Source organism: Martes martes (genome assembly GCF_963455335.1).
Source record: "Martes martes genome assembly, chromosome: 11".
Lineage (NCBI taxonomy): Eukaryota > Metazoa > Chordata > Mammalia > Carnivora > Mustelidae > Martes > Martes martes.
The window spans coordinates 100,887,009-100,902,530 of NC_137899.1; the positions used below are offsets into that span (position 1 = coordinate 100,887,009).

General features: G+C 45.4%; 1 protein-coding gene and 1 long non-coding RNA gene across 3 annotated transcripts in view; one reads left to right on the forward strand and one right to left on the reverse strand.

Moving 5' to 3' along the window:
- Positions 1–15,522, forward strand: part of CNTNAP2 (contactin associated protein 2) — a gene marked incomplete at both ends in the record, with an annotated part of 1,866,690 nt that overhangs the window by 1,777,007 nt on the left and 74,161 nt on the right.
- On the reverse strand, positions 1,833–10,282 carry LOC308352651. 2 transcript variants are annotated; one of them, XR_013967670.1, is made up of 3 exons: positions 10,160–10,282; positions 6,385–6,550; positions 1,833–2,624 (listed from the first exon to the last, which is right to left on the reverse strand). It is a non-coding gene; the product is annotated as an uncharacterized lncRNA (long non-coding RNA). The 2 variants fall into 2 exon arrangements; XR_013967671.1 differs by having other exon boundaries at positions 10,156–10,248.

Genomic DNA, 15,522 nt, shown 5'->3' on the forward strand with positions numbered 1-15,522 from the left:
CAAGCTTATTACTTAAGAAACAGGGAGTTAGGGGCGCCTGGGTGGCTCAGTGGGTTAAGCTTCTGCCTTCGACTCAGATCATGATCCCAGAGTCCTCATGTGCCTTCCAGCCGTGAGCCAAGCATCTTAGGCTATAGTTGAGCTGGCCCGACCTCATTTCCCATTATTCATCACAACATATTCCACCCTCGCTCATTTCTCCAAGTCCACTTGTCCATTCCTGACTCTGGTTCTCATTCCCACTCGGCCCACGTGGAGCTGCCTTCCCATTTCCCTCTGCCTGCCCAAGAGTAATGTCCCCTCTAGAGGCTTTGTTCCAACACAGCCTCTTTCACGGTGCCTTCCAAGATGACTCCAGGCTTGAGTGATCAGTGCTGTGTATAAAAGTACTTAACACCTCGTAACAAATTATCTTATCTCGGCTCATCTCGTCTTGTATTATCTTGTCTCCAGTATTTCCATCTTGCTGCCCTTTATCTCATAGAGGGCTGGAGAGCAGAGGCCTCACCATATACGCTCACCAAGCACATGGCCGGGACTCAGTAAGCCCCCAGCTGACCGGTGGGAGCCTCTGACGACTCCTCCTACCATCATGAGGTTAAGTACTCTTTCTTCTGGGCCCCTGAAGTAGACATGGCTTTCCTTGCTCTCTCTTATATTTGCATCCCCTGAGATAACCGTCACACGGTCTGACTCTGTATCCCTTAAAGGCAGGAGCTGTCTCCAGCAGTGGTTGGCTTATAGTGGATGTTTTGTAAATATTTGATGAGTGAGCATTTTCTAGAACCAGCTCTTCAGTTGCATTTCTTAGTTCTGGAAATGTGTATTTATTTCTCTTTATTTAAACAGAAATGTTTATCTTTAATGTGAGCTCCCCACCCTGAGGGAAAAAAAAATAGGAAAAATAAATAATAAACAAGAAGCCAGCTTACGAGCACAATGAAAATGGTGAAGTTATTTCCGGAGGAGTCTTGGTTGGCCTCTCAGAGTTTCCTGCCCTGCAACGTCAAATTCACAACCCAGACAGTAACTAGCTTTCCAAACCTGATGCGCGTCCCACTCACATGTAATTGATCTGGTTTCAGTTGGTGTCTTTAGGCAATGAAATATCACAAAGACTTTTTCTTCCTTTTGCTGCGGTGCTATTTTTTAAATCTAAAGTCCATAGTGATGAAATAACTCCAAAGCTGTGATACTCATTAAATAATTCAAGTCCGAATTTAATATATCCTGTAATTGAGGCTCAGAAAATTGTTCCAAGCACCTGAAGACCATTTTCATTTCTCCATTTTCTTGGCATCCCGAGCAACTCCTTTCTGAGAAATCACTACCGAGTAGTCAAACCCCAGCAAAGACCATTGGGAGAAGAAAAGGGCAAAGCTCGGGCATTCAAAGCACATCCCACCGACCCACAGATGGCAACAGGAATTTAGAAACACCTACCGAAAAGTACCGGCGTCAACATTTGACCTGTCAAATCTAATTACTTTTGTCTTGATCATTGTACCGGATCACTCTCAGCTTTGCAAACACTATTGAAAGCACAAGTGCAAACAGCCTTTTTAAAGAGCTTCTAGAAGAATCTCCCATTTGCACGTACGTATAAGATTAATTTTCCTCAGAGCTGACCAATTTCAGGATCAACAGACTACTTAATCCCAAGGAGCAATCATAAATGAAATTCCCTATAATTGTTTTTGACGGTCAAAACCCAGCAAGGGAAACTGTATTTTGAAAGTACAATGCAAACGTCTAATGCCTTAATCCCAGATGAATTAAATCAACCACCAATAATTAGACATTTCTTTTTTTTTTAATTTTTTATTTCTTTTCAGTGTAACAGTATTCATTGTTTTTGCACCACACCCAGTGCTCCATACAATCCGTGCCCTCCCTAATACCCACAACCTGGTTCCCGCAACCTCCCACCCCCCCCCCCCGCCCCTTCAAAACCCTCAGGTTGTTTTTCAGAGTCCATAGTCTCTCATTTCTGATCCTGGATGTGGCCAGCCGTGGGAGAGTTCACAGCAGCAGGGAGTGGGGTGGGGCAGGAAGGCTGGAGGGGGGCACAGAGCAGGCCAGGGTTTGTCACCACGTGACAGCAGACAGTAGAGGGAACCACTTTGGATCAGAATGGTGACTGGCTCCTTGCAGTGAGGACCAGGGAGACCCAGTGAAGATGGCAGCACACTCGTGCTAGGGACCTTCCTGAGGTCGGCTTGTGGACTCACGTACCCAGGAATCCGGTGAGGGAGGTGGTTCCACTAAACCCATTTTACAAATAGGAAAAGTGATACACAAAGGAAGGAAGTAGCGTGGTTGAGGTTTTCCCTCCAAGTGGCGGAGCGAAGATTTGGACACAACTTCGCTGTAATGCACCCATCCCCAACCCCTTGACCACTGAGCTGTGATCCTCTCCATGAGGTAACGAGCTTCTCTTTGAAGCAGAAGCCGGTCAACAGAACTGAGAGGACAGGAAAAATACTACAGGACACATGCATGTTCTTCCAGGAATCTGAACAGTTGGCAGCAGGATCCAGGCCCAGGAGAGGGACACGGGAGGGGCCCTCCTGGAGCTGGGACTCTTTCTCAACAGCATGTCCCTAACTCCTTGACTTATGTTCCTAAGAGGAAAAAAAAAAAATGTTATGCATGAGTCCTAATTTATATAACTTCATTTGCATATTCCTTTTAAATTTTTGTACATGTACTACTGAATTAATGTTCATCATAAAATATGCACAAAGGGAAAAATTATTCTTTTACATGAAAAACTTACCATAAATTCAGTTCAAATAGCATCGACTTGTACTAGCACTAGAAATGTGTATCCCTGACCAGAAATATATTTTTTAAATAATTTGGATCTAGTTTTTATTGTGACATTTATCAGAATTTCTTGATCTAGAACCCAGGTTTTCTAGACTTCTTCCCTGATTGTTTAAAACTATTTATCCACATATGACTGATTACTTGTGGGGGGAAAAAAACACAATGCAAGACCTTTGGTTTATTATATAATCCTGAAACTGTATGTTAAAACAAAAACAAAATAGAGAGCCTTTGAAAAGCCTGCAGCAATACAAAAAAAAAAAAAAAAAAAAAAAGAATCACCCAACAAGAAAAATTTCCTCTAGAACAATTCCTTTAAGTCCCAGAAACAAAGCCAAAATGTCAATCCATTCTTTTTAACATTTTTCATAGCAAAACAACAGCCAATATACAAAAATAAAGCACTAGAGTTCAAACGATCCAAGCTACGGCCAATGACAGAGCGTGTTGCATTCAGGGCAAAGCTGTATTTTTCTGATCGCAGCGGTAACTCATAAAGTACAAAAAGAAAAATTAAATTACACCAGAAAAAGCATTTCAGCAGGCCTGACGGGCTGGAGTCCCCCGACCGCTCCTCGCAGTCCATCAGCCAACTACTGCCGGGTGGCCGAGCCAACGGCCCCTTGAAACCAGATCTGATGGGAAGAGGAGGAGCCTAGGAAGCTGCTTCAGCAAACCGGGACACTTGTCGGTCACGTCTCATGTCAGGGTCCCCTCCGTCCTGCACGGTAGAGATTAGTCCTTCACGTTCCACATGTGCGGTCATCACTTGACACTCCCTTGAAACTCTGGAAAAGCTAGAAGTTATTTTCAGCTGGAGCCACTGGTGCCTACGGATCGTTTTCCTGCCCAGGTCTAGACCTGACAGAAACTGTCAGGGGAGACTCCTGACTTCCATATGGGGGGAGCAATGTTGGGGTGGCTGATCAGCTTGATGGTAGTCAGGTTGGAGAGGGGCTGACCCCAGACTGTAGCAGCCAAGGCTGTGGTCGGCCACTCAGAGCCACCACCCCTGGAGGTAACAGATGACACCCTCTGTTGGGTTTTTGTTTTGGTTTTTTTTGTTGGTTTTTTTTTTTTTTGGTGGGGGGAGCACAGTGTATTGCAATTTGCCTTTGAGGTGATGGGTTTGGCAATGCAAAATTACCCAAGTTAAAAAAAAAATTTTTTTTGAGAATATCTCATAAAGGTTTTAAATCATCAGGTATCTAACGTAGATTATCCATTGCCTTACGTGCTTTAAAGTGACTCCTTCTCTAGGCACTTCAGGATCCTTCCTAATGGCTGAGGTAGAGATGTCTGCCACAGGCCCTTCCAACTCTCCCACGTAGAATTAGCTGCATCCCTACTCTTGCGCTGTGAGGACCGACAGATGTCCTCCGCAAGTGACGTCACACCATCACAGCTGGTTGAGGACATTTTGTTCTTACTTCTGGATCCTTCCTGGGCCCACCTCTGTAGGAACGTGCAGTGTTCATCTCTTCAGATAATGTCCTTGTGAGGCAACAGAATGTTCCTGAGAGTGTTCTGACTCTGTCCTTGTCTTAGAAGATTCTAAAGCTTCACAGAGTATTTGTGTTCAAGGTACTAGTCAGAAAACGTGGGCTTCGGTTTACCGCTGCTCACTGCTTAGGAGAAGCTCCGTGGAGAGAAGACATATTTAGGAGCACAGGCTCATGGGCGTGCAATCCACACACGCCCTGGAGAAGAGCTGCTCCCCCTGGAAGCCATAACTTCTTAAAAATATTGTTGTCTGAGCCTCATCTAGAACTTGGTGTGCTGTGGTGCTCTGAGGACACAAAGAGGCCGTTGAGGATGGAGTGGAGCGAGCAGCGATGGGAAGAATAGAAGGAAACAGGGAAAGGGAGATGAGGGGTTTGGGAATGGGGAGAAGATGCCCAGATTATGTAGGGCGTGGTCGGTCATAACAAGGACTTGGCTTTTGCTCAGAGGGAGGTGATGTGATATGACATACATTATAAAATCATTCTGGCTAAATTATCCCCTCTTTCCATTGCATCACTTAGAATAAACCCAAAACTCAAAACAGGGAACAAATTTCCAAGGTATTACTCAAATGTCTGATGGAAAGAAACAGCTAGGATCCTAAATGCCAGGATCTCCCCGGGGTCATCTCCCTGGATTCCAGAAAGAGCTATGTAGAAGGCATGTGTCAGGCGAGCTCTCTCCAGTCCTCCTTCACTTGGGCATGTCCAGAAGTAATTTCCAGAAATTCTAATTGGATGGCTTGGTACAGAATGGATTGAAAGAATAATGTTTTGGATATACTAAGTTAAATACAGTATGTTACAAAAATTAGCTCAGTATTTTTTTTTAACTTTTTTAACATGGCTACAAGAGAATTTAAAACTACAAGTGTGGCTCACACTATATTTCTGTTGGACTGTGCTGACTTAGAGCATTTCAAAGACTGGTCTTTGAACCATAGCCCTTTGTCTCCCAAACCTTCATGGTACACCTACCATGGTACCACACTCCAGAATAGCTTTTTTAAAAAAAAATATTTTATTAATTTGACAGAGACAGAGAGAGAGCGCACAAGCAGGGGGAGAGGCAGAGGTAGAAGCAGACTCCCCACTGAGCAGGGAGCCTGATGCAAGGCTCTGTCTCAGGACCCTGAGATTATGAACCAAGCCAAAGGCAGATGCTTAACCATCTGAGCCACCCAGGTACCCCAGTAATTTTTTTTAAGGAAAATGCTAAATTGCTTTGTTAGATCTTTCTTCCAGGTAAAGTCTGAGTAGAAAACATTGAAAAACAGCACAACATAGTAGGTAGTAGTAAGAATTTGCTAGATGTGAGACCACAGGCAAGCTACTTACCTTCTCTGAGTTTCCATTCCCTTCTCTATAAAATCTCAATAACGTGTCCCTCAAGACATTGTAAAGATAAATAACATAGATCCTAACTCTCTGTAGGTGTTAAACCCTGTTATAGTTGGCACTGAGCTTTAGAGAAAGTGGGGAGGCGCCCTGGACCCAGGAGATGTGATTCTGTGTAAGCAGTGATACCCCAATTCCCGCATCAACTGAGGTACAGAAACCCATCATCTTCCTAACCACTCCGGAGATCCCTTCACCCTATCCCTCTGTTCTCCCAATGTCCGAATGACAGCCAAACATCAGAATAAAAACAAGTACAAAGTGAATATCATTTGGAAAGTGTATTTTTTGATGATCAGACTGTGCTTGCCATGAGCTTTCGCTAAATATCACGACTAAAGAGAAAGGAGCACCGTTCTTCGCCAAGACAGCAAGAAAGAGACGGCCCAAGGTCTTGAAACACCTAATACTCACTTAAACTGTCATGCTTATGAGGGTTTGCTTTATCTCACTGTTTATGTCTTTCTGCCTTGTGATCCCAAAACCATCATCTATTAATGCTCATCTGCCTCGAAAGTTTAATTTGTACACCATTTCTCCCAACTGCCAAGTGCTACACTCTTTTTTTTTTTTTTAACCTTATGGCTGAATTCATTAAAACAGTTTGTCTTCAAAGATTTTCTCTTTTCATTGACATGGAAAGACTCACATGATTGGTTTCTCTAATTTTCAGGAGGCACCCGGTTAAGCTGAGCTGGTTTCGCATGCAGTTAAGTCTTCCTTCTCTCCTCCAGCAGGCCATTTCCAATTAGAATGAAATCAGGAATGGGCAGGCAGCATGCATTTGAAAACACCATCTATGGTCATCATGATTTCTAAACCCAGAGGCACCATCAGAACAGGGTTATATCTGTAGGCATTACATTATACTTGGAACTATTGAAAAATGAGAATTTTATGCCTTCCCCAAACTATGGAACAAAAGAGATAACAATAGAGAGGGAAACGTAACAGTTTAAAGCAGTAATGTATGTGGCTCTTGAGCTCTGCTTCTGGAGAATGTGACAAGCAGAAAAAGCACATGAGTAAGTCGGGACAGGGACATTCTCACTTTCTGAGCCACAGTCATCTACACCAGACCTAAGACCAAAGACTTAAATACCAGAGACCTGTGTCCTCAAACTCTTTCTTTGAACAATTGGCCAAGGTGCTGGATGTTACACAGAGTCTTATAGAAAATCCTTGACCTTGGGAAGTCACAGAAATTCACCTGCTGTGAGTCCTTCCCTGTCTTGGCCTCTGTCCTGCTACCTGTGGTCACCGTTGCAGCTCCTCGTGTGTCAAAAACAGGTCATGAGCAAGCACTCAGGCAGACTGGGTCTCAGAGTGTCACTGGGCAGCATATGCTTTCTGGAGAACCATTCTTTGGTGCTCTAGAAAGTGTGTGCCTGTGTATGTGTGTGTGTGTGTGTGTGTGTGTGTGTACATACATGTTTTCTGGGGGAAAATGCATGCACATTTATTTATAGGCAGGTTTGCAGAAAACACACACATGCACACATGTATATACATACACTCCTTATTTGGAAAACCACTTTGGGGTTGATTTTATGTATATATAAAGAGAGAGAGAGAGCTGCAGAACTATATAGAAAGCCTCATGCAAATATTTTTTTATTTATTTCCTATAAGAATAGATTTGTTGCATGCAACAGTGAATAAATCTCTTCTTTTTCCATAGATGTGCAAAAAGAGGGGGCATGCTCCAAGAATCTACAGAGAAGGGAAGTTTTCTAATAGAGGGGAAAACTATTAAAGCAAAATTTTAGTTGTCGATTTTGTAACTGAACCTGTTTCCTCCCTTGAAAATGTTTTCACTGTAGTAGAAGGAAAAGCAGACCCAGGAAATGCCCCACAAGGCTAATTTCCCCTGACAGATTACAAGCATAGACATGAAGATTTCGAGAGGGTCCTCGTGGTGATGCAGGAGCCGTGTCCAGTCATTCAAGGCCATGTGTAGTAGTTCAGGGAAGGAGTGTCCCAAATTCATACTTTTACTTCTCTTTCCTTCCTCCTCTCCTCATTTTTACTTCTTTCTCCTTTTCTCCTTCTTCCACCAAAAGGCAGACAAAGTATCATAACTTTTTTTTTTTAATGACAATCTCATTTTCAGGAACTCTGGGTAATTCATAATTCTGGGCTTATTTTTTCCAAAGTATAGTGATAGCTAATTATTTCTTGGTTTCTTTGAGATGAGTCTTTGCTTTTTACCCCATGTTTTATCTTCTTTGAAGAAATTATCCTCAAAAAGGTATAGATGGTAATAGAAATATATTACTAGCCTGTTTTCCGTTTTCTCTCAGGGGAGGTGGTTGGGGCTCCTCACTCTGAAAAAAATATGAAGATGGCCACACTGGCCCATAATACCATCAGTTCATTCATTAATTCAGTGAGTGTGCTTTAAAATACCTAGTAAGCTGCAGGAAATGTGCTGGACTCTGGAGACACAAAATCAATAAAACACAGTGTTTGCCCTCAAGGAACTCTTGGCCTTCGTTCTACTCATGTGTAAACTACCAAATATAGGTTAAGCCTTTGGAATTACTATATTTTGAATTTATTTCACAAAAAAAATGAATGTTTAAGTCTAGTTCTCACAGCAGCAAGTGATAACCAGTGCAAAAAAAAAAAAAAAAAAAAAAAAGCCAGGCTGGTGGTCACTGCCAAACCAGTATTTTTGCTGTTGTTGTTGTTACTCAAAATAAAAATCACTTTAATATAATGAAAGTTCATCATAAGTAATTGGACATTTTGGGGTGTTCTGGTTGTTCTCTTCAATTGACCTCTTAACTGGTAGAAAAAATGGAATTTTGTCACTTAAGGAGTCAGTTGTGTCTTTATGCTTGTGAGTAGTGAACAATCAGTGGTTACTTGATAGCTAATTTCCTTTTAAAGTTCCCAGAGAAGAAACTGGCAAACAGATGGGTTTGTGGAATATTATGAAAACAGCTGGAACTTGCTTAAGCGTGGCTGGGAGAGAGGAGAGAGCATGGGCTCTGAAGTCCAGAAAATCTGTGTTTATCCCTTCCTCATTAGTAGGACGACCTTGGGCAAATTATTCCCCTAAGCCTCAGTTACCTTATCTGTAAAATGGGAATGATAACATCTATGTCAAAAGTGTTGCTGTTGAATAATTTATTAAATAAGATAATATATGAAAATTGCATATTATGACTGACACATCGCAGGAACTCAGGAGAAGCTCATTTCCTTATGGTGTAAAGTGCACTCACTGAATCAACAAACTTTCTGTGAGTGCCTCTCTCGACTAGACCCTGGGACTATCACAGTGAATGAAAAGGAGCACTTGTCCTCAAGAGCCCTTACAGTCCGGAATTCTACATGGCTCGTCGCATCAGCTGAGCAAGTGAGAAAATCTGGGATGTTTAGCGTTAAGTGAAGATCAAAAAAGAAGCAACTTGCTAATCAACAGAATGAGTAGAAACCGCCTAGTGTCTGAAAAAGGCATAAATTATGTACTTAGATAATTTTACAAATAAATAATTAAGCAAATAATGTGATTCCTAAAAGCAGCAGCTCGATAGCAGACTGGGGAGTTAGCAGAGCAGAGGTGAAATGAGACAGAGGTCGCTGGGGGACTTTATCCACTAATGCTCCTGAAGCAAGCGACCAATCTTGTCCAAGCAAGGTTCTAACTAGCTAAGCCAATAAAAAGAAGACAAAGCAGTCAAAATGAAGACCATCTGTTAAGTTGCAAATCATTCAATTCTTTGGGTTGTATTATTCTAAATGCATTTTATAACACTGGGTATGGGGGTTACGGCTCTTGGTACTAATCTTGCACCTTTCCTGCAAATCTGAAATGATTTCAGAGTATATTGTTCTCCTAAAATGTTTAAAAAGAAGCAAATCGGGGCGCCTGGGTGGCTCAGTGGGTTAAGCCTCTGCCTTCGGCTCAGGTCATGATCTCAGGGTCCTGGGATCGAGCCCCAAGTGGGGCTCCCTGCTCAGTGGGGAGCCTGCTTCCCCCTCTCTCTCTGCCTGCCGCTCTGCCTACTTGTGATCTCTGTCTGTCAAATAAATAAACAAAATCTTTAAAAAAAGAAAAATAGAAGCAATTCAAGACCCTCCAGAGCCCCCATCCTGCCTTCTGATCCACGGCAGGTCATGGCCACACATCAGCTCACGTTTCACACCGAGTCATACCCCACGACCTACAGCAGAAGTGCCCCGCCCCCGCTGCCCATGGCAGGAATCTGAGAAAACGGCCAAATATGCCGACAGGCTGGCCTTTCCCCTGACCGATTAAATCCAATTTTCTGAGAGTTTGCCTTAGGTATTTTTTTTTTTTTACAAAGCACAGCCGAGGTTGCAAAGCTCTGACGTCATTTCCAGAACAGCACACGCTTCCCCATGCTGCGAGGACCTTGCCTGCCCTGCGTATCTTGCAAATACATACTCACTGTCACCTTCTCCGCGAAGCAGCCCAGACTTCCCCACACGATCGTTCTCTCCTCCCGCCACCTCCTCCTCCTCCCAACTCTGGGTCTCACACCGAGTGTGTTCTAAGGCTGCGGTTCTCTCCCGACCAGCCGCGAACTTCTCTAGGGAAGAGTCCTCGTCGTGTTTGCTTTTGTTATCAGCACGGGCCTGGCATACCGTGAGGTTCCAAGAAATGTTTACTAAATTAAAAGCAAACAGGGTTGCACGTGTCGGACTAAAGTTAGAGCAAAGAGCCGTGAGGGCGCTTGAGGAGGAGCTGGGGGAAGGAGGTGGCCTGACCGCTGCTGGGAGCGGGGAGAACGGAAGGGCGGGAGAGCCGGCCGGGAAGGAACGGGAAGGGCCACGAGCAAGTCACCCAGCCTGGCCAGACCACAGGCAGAGGACGCAGGGACCGGGCGATGCGGCCGAGGAGGGAGCGGGTCCGGATCATGAGGGTGACGAAGCCCACTGGGGAAGTGGAGGCCGCATTTAGCACAGGGCCTGAGCACACCGAGCATCTCGGTGCATCGTTTCCGAAGGAATTAATTTTTCTTATTTTTCCTTAAACTTTTGAGGGTGAAGTCATGAAATCTGATTTATACTACTAACCTTCCCCCGCCCCGAAAAATGCATAGACGCTTTTGCCCGAAGATTCAGAAGATTTACGGATTCCCTGAAATATATCTAGTGACCAGGCCCCTACACACACACCCGGTGATATTCCAAATGTTAAGAAAAAGGATGAAATTTACGTTTAAGGATGAAATTTAGGTTTAACAGTTTCCTCTCATACCAATCCATTCAGCCAGAATGATCGTTTAAAACTGCAAATCAGGGGGCGCCTGGGTGGCTCAGTCGGTTAAGCGGCTGCCTTCGTCTCAGGTCATGATCCCCACGTCCTGGGACCGAGCCCTACATGGGGCCCCCTGCTCCGCAGGGAATCTGCTTCTCCTTCTCCCTCTACCCCTCCCCTCCACTCATGCTCTCTCTTGCACACTCTCTCCAATAAATAAGCAAAATCTTAAAAAAAAAAAAAAAAAAAAGAATGTACAGAAATGACTGGTTGTTAGCCAGAGGAGGATGTACGTTCAAGGGAGGATTTCTGTAACATGGGAATGATTTAAAGGCTACAGCAATAAATAACCTGCTGGACCCGGGCCACAGAGCTGGTTGGTGGCAAAGCCAGGACTAAACCCGCCCTTATATTCCTGCCCACCACTTACACACATTCATCCCTGACTCCGTGTGTCACATGGAGCTCACTGGGACGGAGTCCTTCCCTCACTTACTTCCCTCACTTACTCTTTCTAGAGTGTTCTAACCTATTGACCACCTTTTATTTTCCCAGTAATGCTTATTAACACAATTTCAGGAGCATGATCCTGGAAATTCTGGATACAAACTATCTTCCCGCTTAAGACCCAAGCAAAGTTGTTCAGTGCTGTTGGCTCTTAAACTCCCAAACAAGGAGGCCCCCTGGCTCCGACACGGTCAAGTCCTAGATCTTGTAGCTTCTTCATGTGTTTCAAGTCACATGCTCTACACTTGTAGCTCATGGGCAGCACACGCCACTCAGACTTCAGAGAATTTTCTCCGGGATTTTCTCACCCTGGTGCAGATTCAGACACTTGAAGCTTATTACATAGAAACTGACCTGCGAGTGACCCGGCCTTTAGAGAGAATGTGGGGAAAGTGGTTACAAAAGATACGTGTCCACCTGGGGAAACAGAGCGAGTAAAGGTGAACATTAACTCGTCCAGGCCCAATGTTGTTAGTCCAAAACGATCAGAGTCCATGGAAGAAAACATGAAACAAACAGAATAAAAAATTCAGGAGGGAAATTCAAAGCAGCACACTTGGGGAGAAAAAACAGATTTTGCCAGTGGAAGGCCAGGAGAGAAACTTGTTGTATTTCAGGAAACAGGGCCTTGGGAGTACAAGAGGAAACGAGTTAAAGGAGAGCAGGGCCTTGCAGATTACCCCAGAAGGAGCCGGGCCTAATGCAGAATCAGGATATACGCTGACGGGGGTGGCCAAGGGGTCTAGGAGCAGAGCATCACGACATTTGTTTAACTCTTTTGCTAGATGATTCATTAAAAAGCAGCCCGTGAGAATGGCCATTCTGGACAATGGAAGTCAGCCGTGGAAACGCTTGAGTGGCCCTGAGGCTGGGACCCCGGTCTGTGTTTCCTTGTAGTACAGTGCCTGCTCCCCAGGAGTTCTTCCTGGGTTTTACAGAACTTCTCATAAAGGACAGAGCTTTCAGGGTCCAGGGTTCTGGGACAAGATAGAAGAAAACTGTGGAAGGCAGGAAGGAATCAGCAAATACTTGTGTTTCTTTACAGCAGAAGAGAAAAGGCAAGAAGCTTCTGAATGTTTCTGCCCCCCCAGATTCCTGTGCGGAAGCCGTAACCCCCAGTGGGACAGTATTTAGACATGGGGCTTTTGGAGGTACCTCGGTTTAGATGAGGTCATGAGGGTGGGACTCCCATGAGGAGATCAGGGCCCTTCTAAGGAGAGGAAGAGACCAGAGATCTAGTTCTCTCTCCCTCTTCTCTCTCTCTCTCTCCCTCCCTCCCTCTCTCTCGCTCTCTCTCTCTCTCTCTCTCTGCCATGGGAGCATAGTGCAAGAGCACGTCTGACTGCGAGCCAGCAGGAGAGCCCACACCAGAAAAAGAATCAGCCGAGACGTCCATGTTAGACTTAGAGACTCCAGAACAGTGAAATAGACTCCCGTTGTTTGAGCCGCCCCTTGTGGTCAGTAGATGTGGTTGGCTCGAAGGACTGGTCAGTGACCGAGTGAGCTCACGCGCTGGAGGCGGTTCACACCGGCTGGGAGATCATCCGTGAACCTGTCCTCTCAACTCCGTATTAGTGATGTGTTGGCAGCTTGAGCTCGGCCGTGGTAGGAGCGTTTACACCAGGGGAACAGGCGAACACTACTTACTTAAGATTCTTAAGAGAATCAGCTACTCAAGATTCCCCGCATGCCACGGCATCCGCTAGATGAAAGACTTGTGGGAGTGGAGTTTCCTGGAATCCCCGCGTTTGGAATCAACCTTAACTTCTGTTGTCGCTGTTTCTGTTTTAATGACTAGTACACAACGGCATTCTTCGTTCTCTTTCATGACCCGTCCAGAATTATTGTTCAGCTTTTGTGGACTCTCGTGGCAAACTACCCATCACTTAAAGCGTTGTTTTGATTGGGAAGTACTTCCAAGTTGCAAGTTACTGACTTTAAACTTTTGGAAAAGAGCCCATTTGTGGGCTAGGGGCTTTCAATTTTGGGTCCTTGTGGGGAAGTGAGAGAATGAAAAGACTCAGGATGATTTTTAAAATATAGGTTGCAAGATATAGCCTAAGCAAAAAAGGCAAAAAGAAATGGAATTATTGAGCGTGAGGAAGAAAAGATGAGGGGCAATTTAGTAACGGGGTGAGTACCAGCTGCTCGCCTTTCCACGTTAAACATCAGGGATTTGGTCAGACGAGGAGAAGAATATCTTTGTGGTATTATTCTGGGATGGGCAGTTTGTGGATTTTATTTCAAATATTTGCAGGCTTCTTTTCATCAATCAGGGGTCCATTTCGAGAATCAAGAAATGATTATGAGGTTGCTTTCCTGCCTCAAGGTTCCTGGCAAAACGATCCCCTGAACCTACAGATTGCGGACTGTAGCTCGGAATTTCAGGAAACATCATCTAATTCCACAGATCCCTTTTGTCATACATCTTAGAATAATGAGACTCCAAATTTATCATTTTTTTCTATCCAAAAAATGAGTATCCTAAAACTTAAGCTATCTTGTCTTAGTAGAAAACCGCCCATTAAGCATTCTATATCAATAATTTTTGATCATCCAGTGAGGGAAAGGACATTGTTTGGGGTGTGTTAAATTAGTGTTATTTTAGTTATTCCTTCAGGAGGGATGGGAGTACTCCTTTCCTAAGTGATATTCCACACCCTGATTTGGCATTTCCTTAAAACCCTCTGAAGCAGTGAAATGACGGCTATAAATCTGCCACTTGGAGACTGAGACGGTCCGCAGCACTCCCAGGCCCTGGTTTAACAGTTGGTTTATGACGCGGTTGCAGAACAACACTGTTAAGCGGGGTATTTTCCTTCCTCCAAAACCGACATGAATCCATAAAGCTTTTTAACGATGACTCTGAAATACACTAAAAGTATTCTCTGTGGCATATTTTTCAGTTTATCTAAAATCCTTCGCCTTCTGAATTTCTCTTCATGATCTGCCCTGGAAGGACGGTCACCCCTGGGGCTGAACGAGGCGTCCCATCTCAGCCCGGCAGGCCCGCTCGGCTCCCTGCCCCGCCAGCGACACTGCTCTGCCCCGGCTTTGGCTCCCGGGGTCTCGGACTCCTGTGGGCACGAGCATCCTCTGGGGAGTCAGTTACGCGGGCTGATTCTCGAGACCCTCGGAGTCAGACCCTCGGAGCCAAATTCTGGAGCTAGGCCTGGGGACCAGCATTCTGACAGAGAAATGTCATCGGGGACTCGGGTGGGCCCACGCTCTGGAAGGGCGGTGACTGGGGAGAGTCTGGCTCAGGGAAGCCCAGGTTCCGGCTGGCGACACGGGCATCTGTAGCTCGGTGCCCGGCACCTGCAGGCTTTCCCTGCTTCCTCAACCTCTGCAGCCTAGAACCCCTCCCTACACGCAGGGGCTTCGTGCCTCGATCTTGAGTTTCAAGTACCCTATTCGTGTATCTTGTCCTCTACCCTGTCCCTTTCTGTCTGCCTCTGGCTTGTGTGAACTCTGGCCTTGATCTGGAGCCTTCCTCCCCGCTCCCTCCAGGTGCCAGGTCCGTCTCTTCTCCCCTGCATGGCCAAGGAGCTTCTCAGATAGTGACCCCCTCATCCTCTGGGAGAACCTCTCTGTGGCAAAGGGAAGCCTTTGGGGTGTCTGCGGCAGGTGGCCGGCCCTGTCTTCTCTCTTTGATTGCCCCCCGCACGGCCCCTACCATCTGTCACAGCAGCTCAGAGAACATCACAGAATATGTCCGTCTGTCCCACCAGGCTCTGGGCTGCTGAGGGCAGGGATCACCTCTTTTTAGGTACTGTTTCCCCGACGCCCAACCTCAAGTGTAGTGGGACACTCGAGAGTCTTGCCTAGACAACTGATGTAAGAAGAGTATATGATTTTCACCCAAGGCTTCATGCCTCTGGTCGCACTGTCCCTGCTGCAAGTGTTGTCACGTGCTTCTCCCTCAACGCCCAAGCTGGTCTTCCCTTCTGCCTTGACAAAGCTACTGCCTCTGGCTCTTTGGGTCCCAGGTTCCATGTCTTTTCACCCCAGACTTCCTTGGCCACTGGAGACAGGGCCGGTGCC